At 49.5% G+C, this 13732-nt stretch overlaps 1 long non-coding RNA gene across 1 annotated transcript; it reads right to left on the bottom strand.

The window, feature by feature from the left end:
* Nucleotides 1-1512: 1512 nt before the first annotated feature.
* LOC132596776 (uncharacterized) lies at nucleotides 1513-4875 on the bottom strand. Its single transcript, XR_009562779.1, has 3 exons — nucleotides 4152-4875; nucleotides 2074-2970; nucleotides 1513-1982 (listed from the first exon to the last, which is right to left on the bottom strand). It is a non-coding gene; the product is annotated as an uncharacterized lncRNA (long non-coding RNA).
* Nucleotides 4876-13732: the final 8857 nt, after the last annotated feature.

Below are 13732 nucleotides of genomic sequence, written 5' to 3'. Positions count from 1 at the left end.
CATAATTTGGTGACAGTAGGGGTGGGGAGGTGGGTGGCACTAGTAGGGCGGCCACTTTTTCTTAGCAGGCAGGGCCTCCTGTTTCTGTGCTTCTGTAGGGTTCTCAATGTCCTGGGTGGGGCGAGAAGGCTTCCAGTTTTAGAATTCACCATCAGCCTGAATGAGCGGGTATGCCATCCATTTGCTGAGGTCTGGGAGGCGGTGTCTGGTTTCTTCCCATCCCCTGAACATTCTGTACCACACAAGCAAGTACTGTCAGGGTTGGTCTCCTTTCCTGCGTCACTGTGTCTCCCCAACCCCAGAGCAAACCCTCGAGGGCTGGGACCAGGTCATCTGATTTTCTGAGTCCATCACAATGTTTAGCTCCACCTCGGGGAGACAGTAGGCACCCAATAAAAGCTCGCTGCTTGATTTCTTTTCAACCTTCCTCTCACAAATCTCTTTAATTCAAGAGAAGGAGGAGTAAACAGAAAAGTGTTCATTCATTCACTCATTCAACCAACATGCTGCAAAAGACTCAGATTCGTGATTCACAAACTAAAACTGCCCATAGGCATGTCTCATGTGGCCGACAGTGAGGTTTGTTGTTGTTGTTTTGTTTTAAACTACTGCAAATATTAGAAAAAAAACAACCCCGGAGACTTTACTCTGAATTTCTGGGCTCTCTTAAATGTTCGGCTGTCACTGAGCTGTGGCTGGCCCTCTTTTAGACGGACCTTCTCCAGGTCATGGCAGTCCACCTAGCTTCACTCCTCTGGGTTCCTGCCAGCCCCCTTAGGCATCTGAGTTTCGTTTAAGAGCTACTGACATCAATAGGAATCCTATGGCATTTTGAGTTTAGAGACATCTGACTTCCTGGATTTATTTCCTGATCCTCTGTACGATGTGCTCCTCCAACCCAACTCAGTCCAAGATTCTTTCTCCTCTTGGTGCGACCAAATCGCATTTCTCTGGGCGGGTCCCCCTGCCTCCCGTCGCTCTTGCTGACGGAACCGCTGGAAGCAGGCTGAGCGTCCCTGCCCCCAGGCCTCGCCCAGTGCGCCGGCAGCACTAGGTGGGCAGGTGTGTGTCCCAGCAGGGCCCGGCTCCAGGTTGAGCCCAGAGGCCCCAGAAGCTGCTTTGCATGTGTCAGGTACCAGGCAGCAGGGAGGCTGTGTGAGGAGACCACCCACTCCAGGGACCACTTCTCTAGAGCCTCCTTTCAAAGACACCCTGGGAAGTGACCCTCCGCTCGGCCCGGTGCAGTGACCCGAGGTTGCCCACTCTCTGAGGGCAGTAGGGACCCTGCCGAGGGCCTGCTTCCTGCCCTCCGCAGGCCCAGATTTCAAAGCTGTCGATTCACTCTTCCTTCTCCTCCCGCCCTCCTCTCCTCCCCAACATTCTTTGCTTCTTGTTTATATTGCAGAAAACATCTGCGAGAGTAAATGACTGAGATGAAAGATCTTGGCAAAGGGCTATTTTTCTTTGCTTGCTTAAAGGGGGACAGATGAAGACTTCGGCCTCACCCTCGCCCTCCCCAGTGTGACTCCCTCCCCCACCTCCCGGGGAGGGGAGAAATGGGATCTGAATGAAGACAGACCAGAAGGTGGCCCAGCCGGCCCCAAGTCCCCAGGCAGGGGAGGTTGTTTTTCCAGTGGAACAGGCTGGCCTGGAGGAAAAGGCCCAGGAAAGAAGCTCTGCAGGCTTCTGCTTCTGCAGCTGGTTCTGCAGCGTTTTTCCTGCCGGCTCTCCGCTCTCTGCGCGCGCACTCGCTCCAGGCAGCACGGCCGCATCCACCGGCAGCAGACCTTGTTCTGGGCTCCGTGGCACATTATGGAGGAGAGAGCACCCCACCAGCTTTCCTCCCTCGTGCTTCTCTCTCTTGACGGCTCGTGCAGTTTTGCAGAGAGTGACAGCCTGGGCTTCACATCTTCTCTCCCTCCTCAAAGGAGATGTGTGATTCTGGATAAGTTAGTAATTTCTATGATCCTCAGTTTCTCCATCTGTGAAATGGGGATAATGATACCTACTTCACACAGGATGGAACAATATAACAAAGCATGCTCCACACAAAACCGGGCACTTCATAAATACCTAGTAAATGGTGATGAGGGTGGTGGTGGTAGAGATGATGACCCTGTGGGAGGTGGGTGGGAGGGAAGGAGAAGGCCGATGCTGAGTCTCTAGGTGACTTTCAGGACCTCTGTCTCCCCCTCTGTAGATGGAGTTGAGTTCTTTCCCTCTCCTCTTTGTAGAGGGATTGGGATTGTGAAGTAGGGGTGAGCAGATTCTCTCGACACACCTGAGATGAAGGGGTGATGGGGAAACCAAGCTTCACCCTTCTTAGCACCATAAGGGCCACTTCTCTTTGTGTCTTTTGGCTCCCTGGCATTTGCCAGCTCTCCTGCCTGGTCATCGTCACTAGTGGAAGGAGGTCAGGGGTCCTTGTCATCTAAATGAACCCCTGTGCCATGCACCACGGGGACAGGTCTGTCAGTGCTGGCTGAGGCTGAGTGTCCCGAGGTCTCCAGGATGCTGGCTCAGAGGCTCCCATGGGAAAAGGCAGAGGATGAGGCTGCCCTCCGAGAGTGGCTTGGGGAGCCCTTCCCACCCCATCTCACCTGCCCACCTGGCCCAGAACCTCCCTCCTTTTCCACATTGCTTGACACTCCTCCTCCTGGAGTCCTGCAGTGGCCATGGGCTCCTTGGAAAGTCCAGGGTCAGATCTTAGGAAGACATCAGTATCCGGGACCAGGGTAAGACAATTGCCACTTGGGAAAATAATGAGCAGAGTCTTACCAGGATGCCTGTGGGACTGGTAAGTTTTGAAGCGAGTGTAGGAAAAAGAAAAGTTGGCACAGGTGAATGGCTTAGGAGGAAAGCAGCTGGCAGCAGAGGACCAGGGAGGGAAACTTCCTCTTAACCTGATCACGGTCCAGCCCGGGGAACAGCAGGCTCGCCAACACAGGCCTCATTCCGTGAAGTACAGACCTAGGAGGGAGAAGGCTGGATCTGTTTCCTCCTCCCAAACTCAGATGCTGAAGCGCCCAGACTGACCCGCGCTGGGGGAGGATGTGTCCTGGCGAGGCAGCTGCCAGCTCATCTCTGCTCCTATGAGCTATGAGCTAGCCCCCTGGGGTCGGAGCCAGACCACTCAGAAACCTGGTCCCCACCAGGCTCACTTAGTATCATTATTCAACCATATATTTAATAATGGGGAAACTGCGTCAGAGAAGTCCAGCAACACGCCTCAGTCACACAGCAGTGAGTTACAGTCAGGATGTGAACCTGTCTGTGTGGCTTCAGAGCCTCAGTGACCCCTCTCCACTAGCCCAGCACTGACCAATGGGGACGTCCCTAGCCCGGCGACTCGATTAATTCAATTAAACAAAAAGCTCAGTTCCTCAGTCCCACCAGCTACATTTCAGTGCTCAATAACCATGTACGGCTAGCAGCTGTCAGGCGGAGAGGGTACATATGGAAGCTTCCATCTTCACAGTAATTTCTATTAGGCAGAGCTGTGACTGGGCTGTGCTGACTCGCTATCCTTTTTAGCCATGCCGTCTAAACCGTTTCATTCAGCTACAAACTCAGCTAGTCTCCAAACACCTATGCCCTATACCCTCTCCCTGCTCACCTCATCGGTCCCTGATGGGTGGGTGGTAATTATTCACTGGCTCTGGGAACAAACGGGAGCCCTGCAGAGCAGAGGGGTCAGGGGCCAGGCACTCAGCCCTGTCCTCGGGCCCCTCTGCACCTTCCTTGCTGTGTCTGTGCAGAATCAGGGCCCGGCCGATCCCTCAGGGTAGCAGGGCTGTGCGGCCTAGCTCCCTCGCCCACTGAGGCAGGCCCAAAGGTCGCCCTTTCAATCCGTCAGCCCTCTGAATAGGCTGTGTGAGCGATCTTTGTGCAGGAGCGTGGAGAAAGGGGCTCTGTCTGGGAGCCCGGGATCTGCTCCGAGCCCCGCACAGAGGCCAGCCCTGTGCAGCTCTGCCCAGAGAGGTCGGGGCCGGCAAGCTCCAGCGTCACACGTGGGCCTCCCTGTTCTCACACTGGCTCGTGTGGGATGGACAGTCACCCTCAGTTACCCGACTGGGAAAAGGGGGAGCCGCAGAATATGAGAATTAGACAAAGCTGTGCGTTTTGCCAAAGAGTCATGTGCACAGTCTTACCTGAGTCTCGCCACCATCCTGGGAGGCAGGTGGGACCCCCGAGGACCATCTCCTCTGGTGGATTGAGATGACTGATGGGCACGGAGAAACTGGCCCCGGGTCACCCAGCTAGATGGTGGCAGAGAAGGAGGCTGCCTGAAGCCTGGTGAGCAGGTCGCTGGGTCTCTCAGAGGAACTGAGGGTCTCAGATCTGGACTCGCCCTGACCGAGCCCCTTCGCTCTGTGCTAGACGCATGGACCTCTTCCTTTGGCTTCTCCATTAACCGGGGCTCCCCAAAGGCAAGGACCCTTCTCTGTTCCTTGCTAAGAGCCAGTGCCTGGACCGTGCTTGGCACTAAGAAGAACCTGAACAGACATTAGACGGATGGATGAATGGTGGGGGTTGAGTGTGGCTGAATGCAGGGACAGCAGTGTCACCTGGATCCTGTCTGCTGTGAGACAGTTAACTGCCTGGGAGAAAAAGAGCTGATGCTGGAGCTGGGAAAGTACCACCACTATTCAGCATCGTCTCTATTCCCTCCTTAACAAGACACCAGGACGGAGAGAGGAGACACCACTCATTTGTACAACCAGGCCCACTGACACTGGTGCTCCCCCAGGACCCTGGATCTGAGGGCCAGCCTCCGGCTCCTCTCCTGTCCCTTGGCCTTGGGGGTTGGTTGGGAGTCAGAGGCTCGGTCCCGGGGGCTGACTTCCGGTGCGGCGAGAGGCTCACAGGCTCCCGGCAGGCAGGCCAGGGCTGGGCGGGGCCTGTAACTGGAGCAGGAACTGCGTGTCAGAGGGGCCGGGGCTGCACGAGAAGACCTCAGCCAGGATGAAATCCATCTGCCCACCTCCCCCCACTCGCCTGCCCTCTCCCCCGACCTGCACAGGTTTGCAATTCATCCGCCGTCCTCAGATGCTGTTCCTGCTATCAGATGATGAAAATGGAGCTTCGTCTTGAAGAAAGAAAGAAGTAGCTCACTTCCCCCCTTCCGAGTCCGTTCGAGCCCCCTCCCTTCCCCCCTCACCATGTGTTCCTGAAACCTGGGGCTGTTCCAAGTCCTAAATGTGCTGGAAAGTATATCCCTGAGCAGCTGCGAACCTGCTCAGGCTGCAGTGGCCCGGGGTGAATCAGAAACCAAGAGACAGGCAGTCTAACAATGCAGCCCCTTGTTCGTGCATTGAGGGAGATCACCATCAGTGCTGGGGCTCCTGGGAGCGAGGGGCAGTGAGCTCACACACACACACACACTCATACACACACACATACTCACACCCACCATTTCCCTCCCGGTACCATCCACCCACCTTGCAGAGTAGCGGTGCTGCCAGGAGAGGTGCTGCATAGCGGGCCTGAGCCCATCACGACTGGCCAACTGGGCTAGCCTCTCAGCTGCTTCTATCCCAGGCTACTCTTTCCTTTCCCTCTAATTTAACTGGGAAGACAGTGAGGGGAGTCGGACGGGAGGGTTTGCGTGAAGCCAAATGGAGTGGGATTGTCTCAGCTTCTCACTGAGCTGGGGGACCATGAAGGACAGTGGGAGGCACAGCCAAAGGGGGGCTTCTTGGAGCCCGAGAAGGTTTGGGGAAGACTGTTTGCAGGAACCAGATACCCTGAAAAAAAGAATTTGCAGGCAAGTCTCAAAGCAGGCGGGTCACGGGGCTGGCAACTGCTCAAGGCCGCGGTGGAGTCAGGGGCCTTTCCATCAGGCCTGATTACAGCCACTCACGATCCTGGCCAACTGCAGGCATTGAGTGCCAAGTACCTACGGGGGTCCGAACCACCCACAGAAGCTGCCCTATTCACACTCCCCACGTCCTGGTGCGGCAGGGGGAGGGGTGGCGGGCTCTCCTTCCATCGCAAATGGACAAACTGAGGCTCAGAGTCATCCGACTGCCAGGTGCCGCTGGTGACAAAACAAGAAGCTCGGTCCCTTAAGCCCAATTCCTAAAGGTTGGGTTCTTTCCACCAGATACCTCCCACGAGCCTGGTCTAAAGGCAGGCGAGGAAGAAGGCTTAATGTAAACACTCACCAATGTAAACGTATTTCCAAGGCTTCATCTTCCCCTGGGAGGCGGGCACTGTGCAAACTCCAGAGTGTTTCCAGGTTAGAAAAAAGGCCTCGATTCTAAGACTCACACAGAAGAATTCCATCCACTCTGAAGCACCAGGGTCCCGTCCAACTCTATTCTCTCTCTCTGTCCCCCATCTGCTGTGTCTGAGACCTGCATGTTCTGTCTCAGAAAGAGCCCCCCAATCCTGCCTCTTCCTTCACTTCCAAAGCACCGCTGCCTTAATTCAAACTCACATCATCTCTTCCTGAACTACCACCATAGCTTCTCCCCATCCCATCAGGCCAAAAATGCATCTGTTCATGAACGCTCCCCAGCTTAAAAATCTTGTTTTCCCTCATCCCTAGGATCACGTGCAAGCATCTTACCCACACAAGGCCCTTTATAAACTGGGGCCAGCCCCAGTTCATCCTCATTACCTGTTCTTCCCCAGGCACCTGCCACACCAGGCACGCTGAACTGTTCTCTGATGCCCCTATGCCTTCACACGTGCCATTCCCTCCGTCTGGAATCTCCTCCCCCTAATATTGTCATTACCCAGAAAACTTGTATCCATCCTTTAGAACGCAGCTAAAATGCCCTTACTCCACGTACAGTCCTCTATTGTAAGGCTTCTTTGAACTGTAACCATCAATTTCATATTTGTCTATCCCCCAGGGGTGATTTTGCCTTCAGGGGACATCTGGCCATGTCTGGAGACGTATTTGATTGTCAAAACTTTGGGGAGGACTGTCACTGGACCTACAGGGTAGAGGCCAGGGATGCCGCTAAACATCGTACAATGCACAGGACAGGCCCACAACAAAGAATTATCCAGCCCCAAACAGTAATAGTGCTGAGGTTGAGCCACTCTGTACTAGAATGTGTGTCTCTTGAGGTGAGTTCTTATTTCTATCTTTTTACCTGCAGTGCTTGGCTTAAAGAGGTATCTAACAGGTAAGTGAACAGACTGACTAATAGTTTATACAATCCCCATCTCTATAGCATGTGGGGCACTTTGAGCCTGATAGTTAGAATTGAAGAAAGCTGACCAACAGTGAGCGAGTATGTTGAAAAGGATGGAATAAAATACATACTTGTATTAAAATTTGCTCTCACTGCGGAAAAGAACCTGTATTATACCATTGGCGTAGATGTCAAGCTCGGCATGAACGCACATCTCCACTGTAGCACCTCTTTTTTCATCAGACAGAGGCCTGTGATTGAGAAGTACCAGGTGAATTCCTCCAATACACGTGCACAGCAGGGGTCAACCTGTATTAGGGCAGAGGACTCGAGGCCCAGCTTCATATCCTACTGGCGGGATACGGCTAACTTGGAGTCGGTACAGACGGAACCTATGAAAATGATTAAAGCGTTGGATGCCTAGGCCTGGTGATGAAAGGCAAAGGAATTTATATTGTTTAACCTCAAGGAAGCGATGGCTGAAGTGAGGCCTAGTGGCTATTCTTCAGTAACACAGGAGGTTCCTAAGTGGAGGAAGTGACCAGCCACTCTTTGGAGCCCAGGACCCAAGAAGAAGCCCAGAGGGGTGTGGGGAGGGATGGAGGTGAAATGGCCCCTGGACAGAGCAAGTAAGTGAAGGGGTGGCAAGGACTCTTGGGAGTTCATTGCTGAGGGTCCTAGAGGACTCTGTGTTTCCTGCCTCTTCCTTTGATTATATCCCCACTCCACTGCTAGCACTGTTGGAGATCTGGGGAGAGGGCTGGCCAGGTTCCAGGCCTTGCTTCTAGAACTTTCCTTTGAATTGAGGACACAGGAAAGACTACAGGAGCCTGGGAGGCAGAGGGTAGGAGTATCAGGGAGGAAAAAAAGGCGAGAAAGAAGGAGAAAGGAAAGCAAGAGCAGAGAGGCAGCTGGAGAGACATCAGGAAAATGTCAAGACCTCAGCATCTGGAAAAGAGACCGGGGGCTATATTTAGACTGCCATGACTTGCAATAATTTGTGCGAGGGGGGAAAAGGAAAATGTGAAGTTGGTGTCGTTTTGGGGAGTGAATGAGTTATAAGAAAAGAACGGCCTGATAGGGGAGAGCCGTGCACGAAGCCTCAGCCCCAGGCCCTCAGGAAAGGGCGTCTGAACAGTGCAGGCCGTCAAGAGTGAGCGATGGTGTTTACCGAGCCTAACCCAGCTCATGCCCTTGTCCCTGGACAAGCCCTGTGCTCTCCATCAAGAAGGCGGGTGCATTCCTGGGCATGCCCCTGGGCCACTGCACCGAGATGTGCTGGCGAGGAGGCAGGAGGCTTTCTGGAGAGTGAGGGCCGAGGCGGGGGCTCTGCATGGGGGCTCAGAGCTACGTGAGCAGTACTCTGTAAATCCTAGGAATTTGTATATATTGCCGAGGCCTTTCTCCAGCTGGATTATAAATAGAGGATTAGTTCAAAGGCAGGCAGCCTTTTAAAGAGATGGTGCCAAACGAAGCCTGCAAACCAAATACAGTAAAACCTCCTTAAGCCCCTGTTGCTTTATTCCCAATAGCACATAAGTCAAGGCAGCAGCATTTCCCCGGCTGACTGAATGCCCCACTGCCCTTTAGGAAAAAGTCTAGAGGGTTCAAATGGAGCTATAGTAAAACTTCAGTTATCCAGAAAGCAACATATTATTCTGGTTAGTGGAGCTTTCCAGCTAGCTAAAGGTTGGCCCTTTGAAACATTACATTTAAACTGTAATCATTTTGGATGGAAATCTTTCTAAAAAACAAAAAGACACTCACATGCCTGCCAGGTTTTAAGATGGAATATGCTGACTTTAATTTAACGTTGTTATGCTCAGAATAATTTTGATAAACTTTAGTCACCGTGCTGTTATTCCAGTGGGCCCCAAACCTTTGAGATACGTGTGGCCATTGGTCTCTATCCCGAGTCGCTTCCCATTGCTGTGCTTTGGGTGTTCCTGGGTCTACGTTTCATCAGGGAGCATGCCACTTTACTTCATGACCTAACTTTTTCTAGCTTGTTCTGGGTTGAGAAACCAGATATGCAAACTTATTACAATTCTGTGTAAACAGAAAGTAAACAGAATATGAGCGAGGAATTTAGCCTTTTCTATTCCTATAGGATTCATCCCGTCTTTCTTAGAGGGTAATAGTTCACCTAGTTCTCTGAGGACAGTTGCTTTGAATTATGTGCTAAACCAGTATAAGCCTATGCAGATCATTTTGGCCACTTGGACGTCACTTGGCTCATCCCCAGGTTCTGGTCTGATTTTAGATAGTGAGGTGTCTGGGTAGATGAAGCCTTACTCTCATTTGAACCCTATGTTCTCATGGCCCTTGCATTTGAGGCCAATGGATTTTTTGCCGGCCTATATGTGAGGCTGGTAGTGTGATGAGACCCAGCACAGGAAAAAGACCATGAACAATGACCCTGCCCACTTGTTCATGAATGTCTCATATTCTATGTGCTGGAAGATGATGGGGATTTCCAGGCAGGATGCTGAGCAGAAGAGCTACATGTAGCATCAAAAAATGGAAGGACATGGGCTTCCCTGGTGGCACAGTGGTTGAGAGTCCGCCTGCTGATGCAGGGGACACGGGTTCGTGCCCTGGTCCGGGAAGATCCCACATGCCGCGGAGCGGCTGGGCCCGTGAGCCATGGCCGCTGAGCCTGCGTGTCCGGAGCCTGTGCTCCGCAACGGGAGAGGCCACAGCAGTGAGAGGCCCGCATACCGCAAAAAAAAAAAAAGGAAGGACAGTGACTCAAAGGAATTGGGTTGTATGCTGATTCTAGGTAGAAACTGGATATTCAAAATGGATGCAAACAGGCCAGGCCAACCTGGGAGGGCCTAAAAGTCCTTGGGTTGCTTCTGGTATCTTCTGGTTAAGCAGTGAAACTCTTTCTGTGGTTAATCAGATTTGGTGCTTTGTAAAGTCCTCAAATAGCTGATCTCCCATCAGCAAAGTTCAGACAGAGAAATTAGGCTCCACTAGGGGAAGTGACTTTCTATTCTCCCAGGCTAACAGGCCAGAGGGGACTCTCAGAGGCCCTGCAGGCCAGGCCACCACCTCAAGGCAGAGCTCTGTCAGGCTGCCTCGAGGCAGGAGGAGTCTCACATTATTTCAAAGAGGGTCCTAAGAAGTGCTATGACAACTTTCTCCTGTATACGAGCTCAGGGTCAGACTTATTTTATTCTCATATCAGTGTCAGATTAAGACAGTTGGGCCCTTTGCTGAAGACGTTGCTCATGGCTGGTCTGCCCACACGCTGATCTGAGGAAATGTGCCCTAAACAGCCTGCTCCAAAGCACATGCCCCATCTCCCCATCTCCCATCACTTGACCAGGGGTGGGCACCCACTCATTGGTGACCCACCAATGATGACCAGCGATTGGGATGGCCTGACTCAAAAACATGAGCTAGGATAAATAAACCCTTTCAGGGGGATCTAGGATTGGAAGTAGACAGATTGGGCCAATTGGACACTGACGTTGAAAATGTGGCTATGAAGTGGGGGCCGTGATGCTCGGCTGTGAGCTGACCTTTCTGCAGTGAAGTGGCAAGCGTGAGTAAGAAGTGGAGAGCAGAGGTTTGGAGAACGTGCAGAACATAAAGTCACTAAGGGAGGGCTGGCCGAGCTCCTCACAGCTTTCTGTTCCCCTGAGTCCTGGTGACACTTGGGTTTCTGACTGTGGATTTCTATGATCTAGCTAGAGTAGGTCTCGTCTTCGCAGCAGAAAGTGCTTTGTCTAAGACTGCTGCAATCTCTTTAAAATGTTCGCTCAAATGCCAGGAGCTCGAGGCTAGATCCATCTTAATATGCCCTTCTTTAACCCAAGAAATTCCATGTGTTTAGCTTTTCCTCAGAGGACCCATTTTCCAAGGCTTTAATCCTTATGATGTCTTTCTCTGATCCCTCCTAAATTCTTCATATCCCATTGCTTTGATTGCTGCCAGGGTTGCCCCTGGGGATTGCCAGGACTGATTTTAGTGCACACTGCGCCCCTGGTCATCCCCCCTAGAACTGCACTCTGCTTGATTTCCTAATAACAGAGCTGTCCGGCTGACTGACATGCAGACCTGCTTCTCCCCTAACCCGATACCCCCCCCAGGGTCATCACTGTTACAAAATGTCAGTGCGAGAAGGGGCTTGGCAGTTATCTAGCCTAACCCTGTCATTTTAGTAATGAGGAAACTGAGTCCCAAAGAGGCTACATAACTTGCACAAGGTCAGGCAGAGTTGAGTAACTTGCTTTTCCCGTGTGTGTGTGTGTGTGTGTGTGTGTGTGTGTGTGTGTGGTGTGTATGTGTGTGTGTGTGTGGTGTGTGTGTGTGTGTGTGTGTGTGTGCTTTTGCAATTATTGAGCTTAATCCCACTGGCTTAAAAAACTCTTCAAGCTTCAGGGGGCATCTTGAGCTGTGCATATTCAAATTTAAATACATTATTTGTTATCCTCGGTGATTGATAGGGACGAGTGTGCAGATGGTCCACAGAACTCTGTATTCGCCATGGTGGAACGAAGCCCCCAGATATCCCACTAATACTCATCCTTTAGATGACTGCTCTTGGAACGAGGGTATGTGCAAGCTGATTTATTGGGGTAAGGGAAAAAGAGTAGAACGGTTACGTTTAAAATTTTAATTTGTTGTGTTTTACAGTGTATATATTATAGTAAATATGCACATATATGCATATAGTATATGCTTATTTACTATAATATATACATTATAAAACACCACATATATAATATATATATAAATATATATATATCTGGGGGGGTCCTCAAGTTTTTTTATTAGTAGGTACATGCAATCCAGACTTTAACACATAGCTCAGGTTCAGAGTTGTTGCTTACAAAGTACCACGTAATATAATGTGGTGGAGTTTGTTTGTATTCACCCTAATTCTGCCTCATGCAATTCCATAAACCAGCAGTACTTGTACTTCAAATGTAAAGCTATATTTTTTATTTCTTTTTATTAATTAATTAACTAATTAATTAATTTGGCTGTGCTGAGTCTTAGTTCTGGCATGTGGGATCTTCGTTGTGGCGTGCAGGATCTAGTTACCTGACCAGAGATTGAACCCAGGCCCCCTGCATTGGGAGCGAGGAGTCTTAACCGCTGGACCACCAGGGAAGTCCCTCCCCAAGGCTATTCTTAATGGCACAACATTAGAAATATTATCATTAAAAGTGGAGATAAAATAAGAGCTATATAAAACTATACAGTTTTATTATATAACTATCATTTGAAGTTTCTTCCAGTGCAGTAAGACATGACACAGCAGTAGGAGGTAGAAGTCCTGGAAAGGGGATGAATAACATTAAGCTTCAGTAAAACAGATTATTGTAAGACACAAATAAAAACCAACAAGTGAAGCAAATTATGTCCATTTCCTCCAATGATCTGAGAATAAATAGATAGAAGTTCCTATATATTTAGAATTTTAATGCTGGAAGACATCTGAAATATGTACCTGACCTGCAGAAGGTGCTCAATAAATATTTTTTGAATACATGAATGATTAAATGACATGAATAAGGTCACTTTTAAGAAAACTGGATTTTTCTTTATGTGTACAGTTAAGAGGTACCACAAATCATTGAGAAGGGAAGGATTTTATTCAGTGAATAGAGCTGAAACAAATTAGAGATTTGAGAGAAAAATTAATTTAGAAACTCACCGCACATCATTTCCAAATAAACTCCAAATGGTTTAAGGAGTTAAATGTAAACAAACAAAAAACAGGTGAAATAACCTACACAAACTTCTAGAGGAAAACATAAGTGAATAGATATACCTAATCTCTAAACAAGAAGGGACTCTAGACTCAAAGCAACTGGAAGAATCATGAAAAAACTCGAGGTTTGACCACATAATGTTTAAATGTCTTACTTTGAAAATTATGGAAGCATAATTAAAAGGCAAACAACAAGCTGGGAGAAGTATTTACAATGAAATGTGAGAGACACAAGGTTGTTATCCTTTAAGAGTTCATATAGTTTGACAAGAAAAACAAAAAGATAAATGAGCAAAGGCAGGGACACAGAGTTTATACAAAAGGAAGTGCACAAGACCAGCCTTGGGAAAGGAAGGGTCAGCTTCACTGATAATCAAAGCTTTGTGAATGACCATTTTACTCCTATCAAAGAAGCAAAGCTTTGCTTATTTTTAAATGAAATAACTCAAAGATGCCAGTTTTGTGGGGAAACAGGCATTCTTACCCACTGTTCGGAGAGAAAGAACAGGCATCATTTTGCTGAAAAGACCTTTGGCCGTAGGGATCCAGAACCTTGAAAATGTTCATCAACTCTGATACATTAATTCTGCTCCTGGGAAACTACCTATGGCAAAGTGGCCAGATTTAGCAAATAAAAATATAGAATGCCCAGTTAAATGTGAATTTCAGGTATACGACAAAGACGTTTTAAGAATAACTTTGTCCCTGGCAATATTTTGGGCAACTTATACTAAAAAATCATTCATTGTTTATCTGAAATTCAAATGTAACCAGGCATCCTGTATTTCTCTGTCAATCCTTGTTTATGGAAATAATCCAAAATGCTGCAAAGATTTATGCACAAATTTTT

Source organism: Globicephala melas, chromosome 2 (assembly GCF_963455315.2).
Source record: "Globicephala melas chromosome 2, mGloMel1.2, whole genome shotgun sequence".
Lineage (NCBI taxonomy): Eukaryota > Metazoa > Chordata > Mammalia > Artiodactyla > Delphinidae > Globicephala > Globicephala melas.
This window is presented reverse-complemented; position numbering and strand designations above follow the sequence as displayed.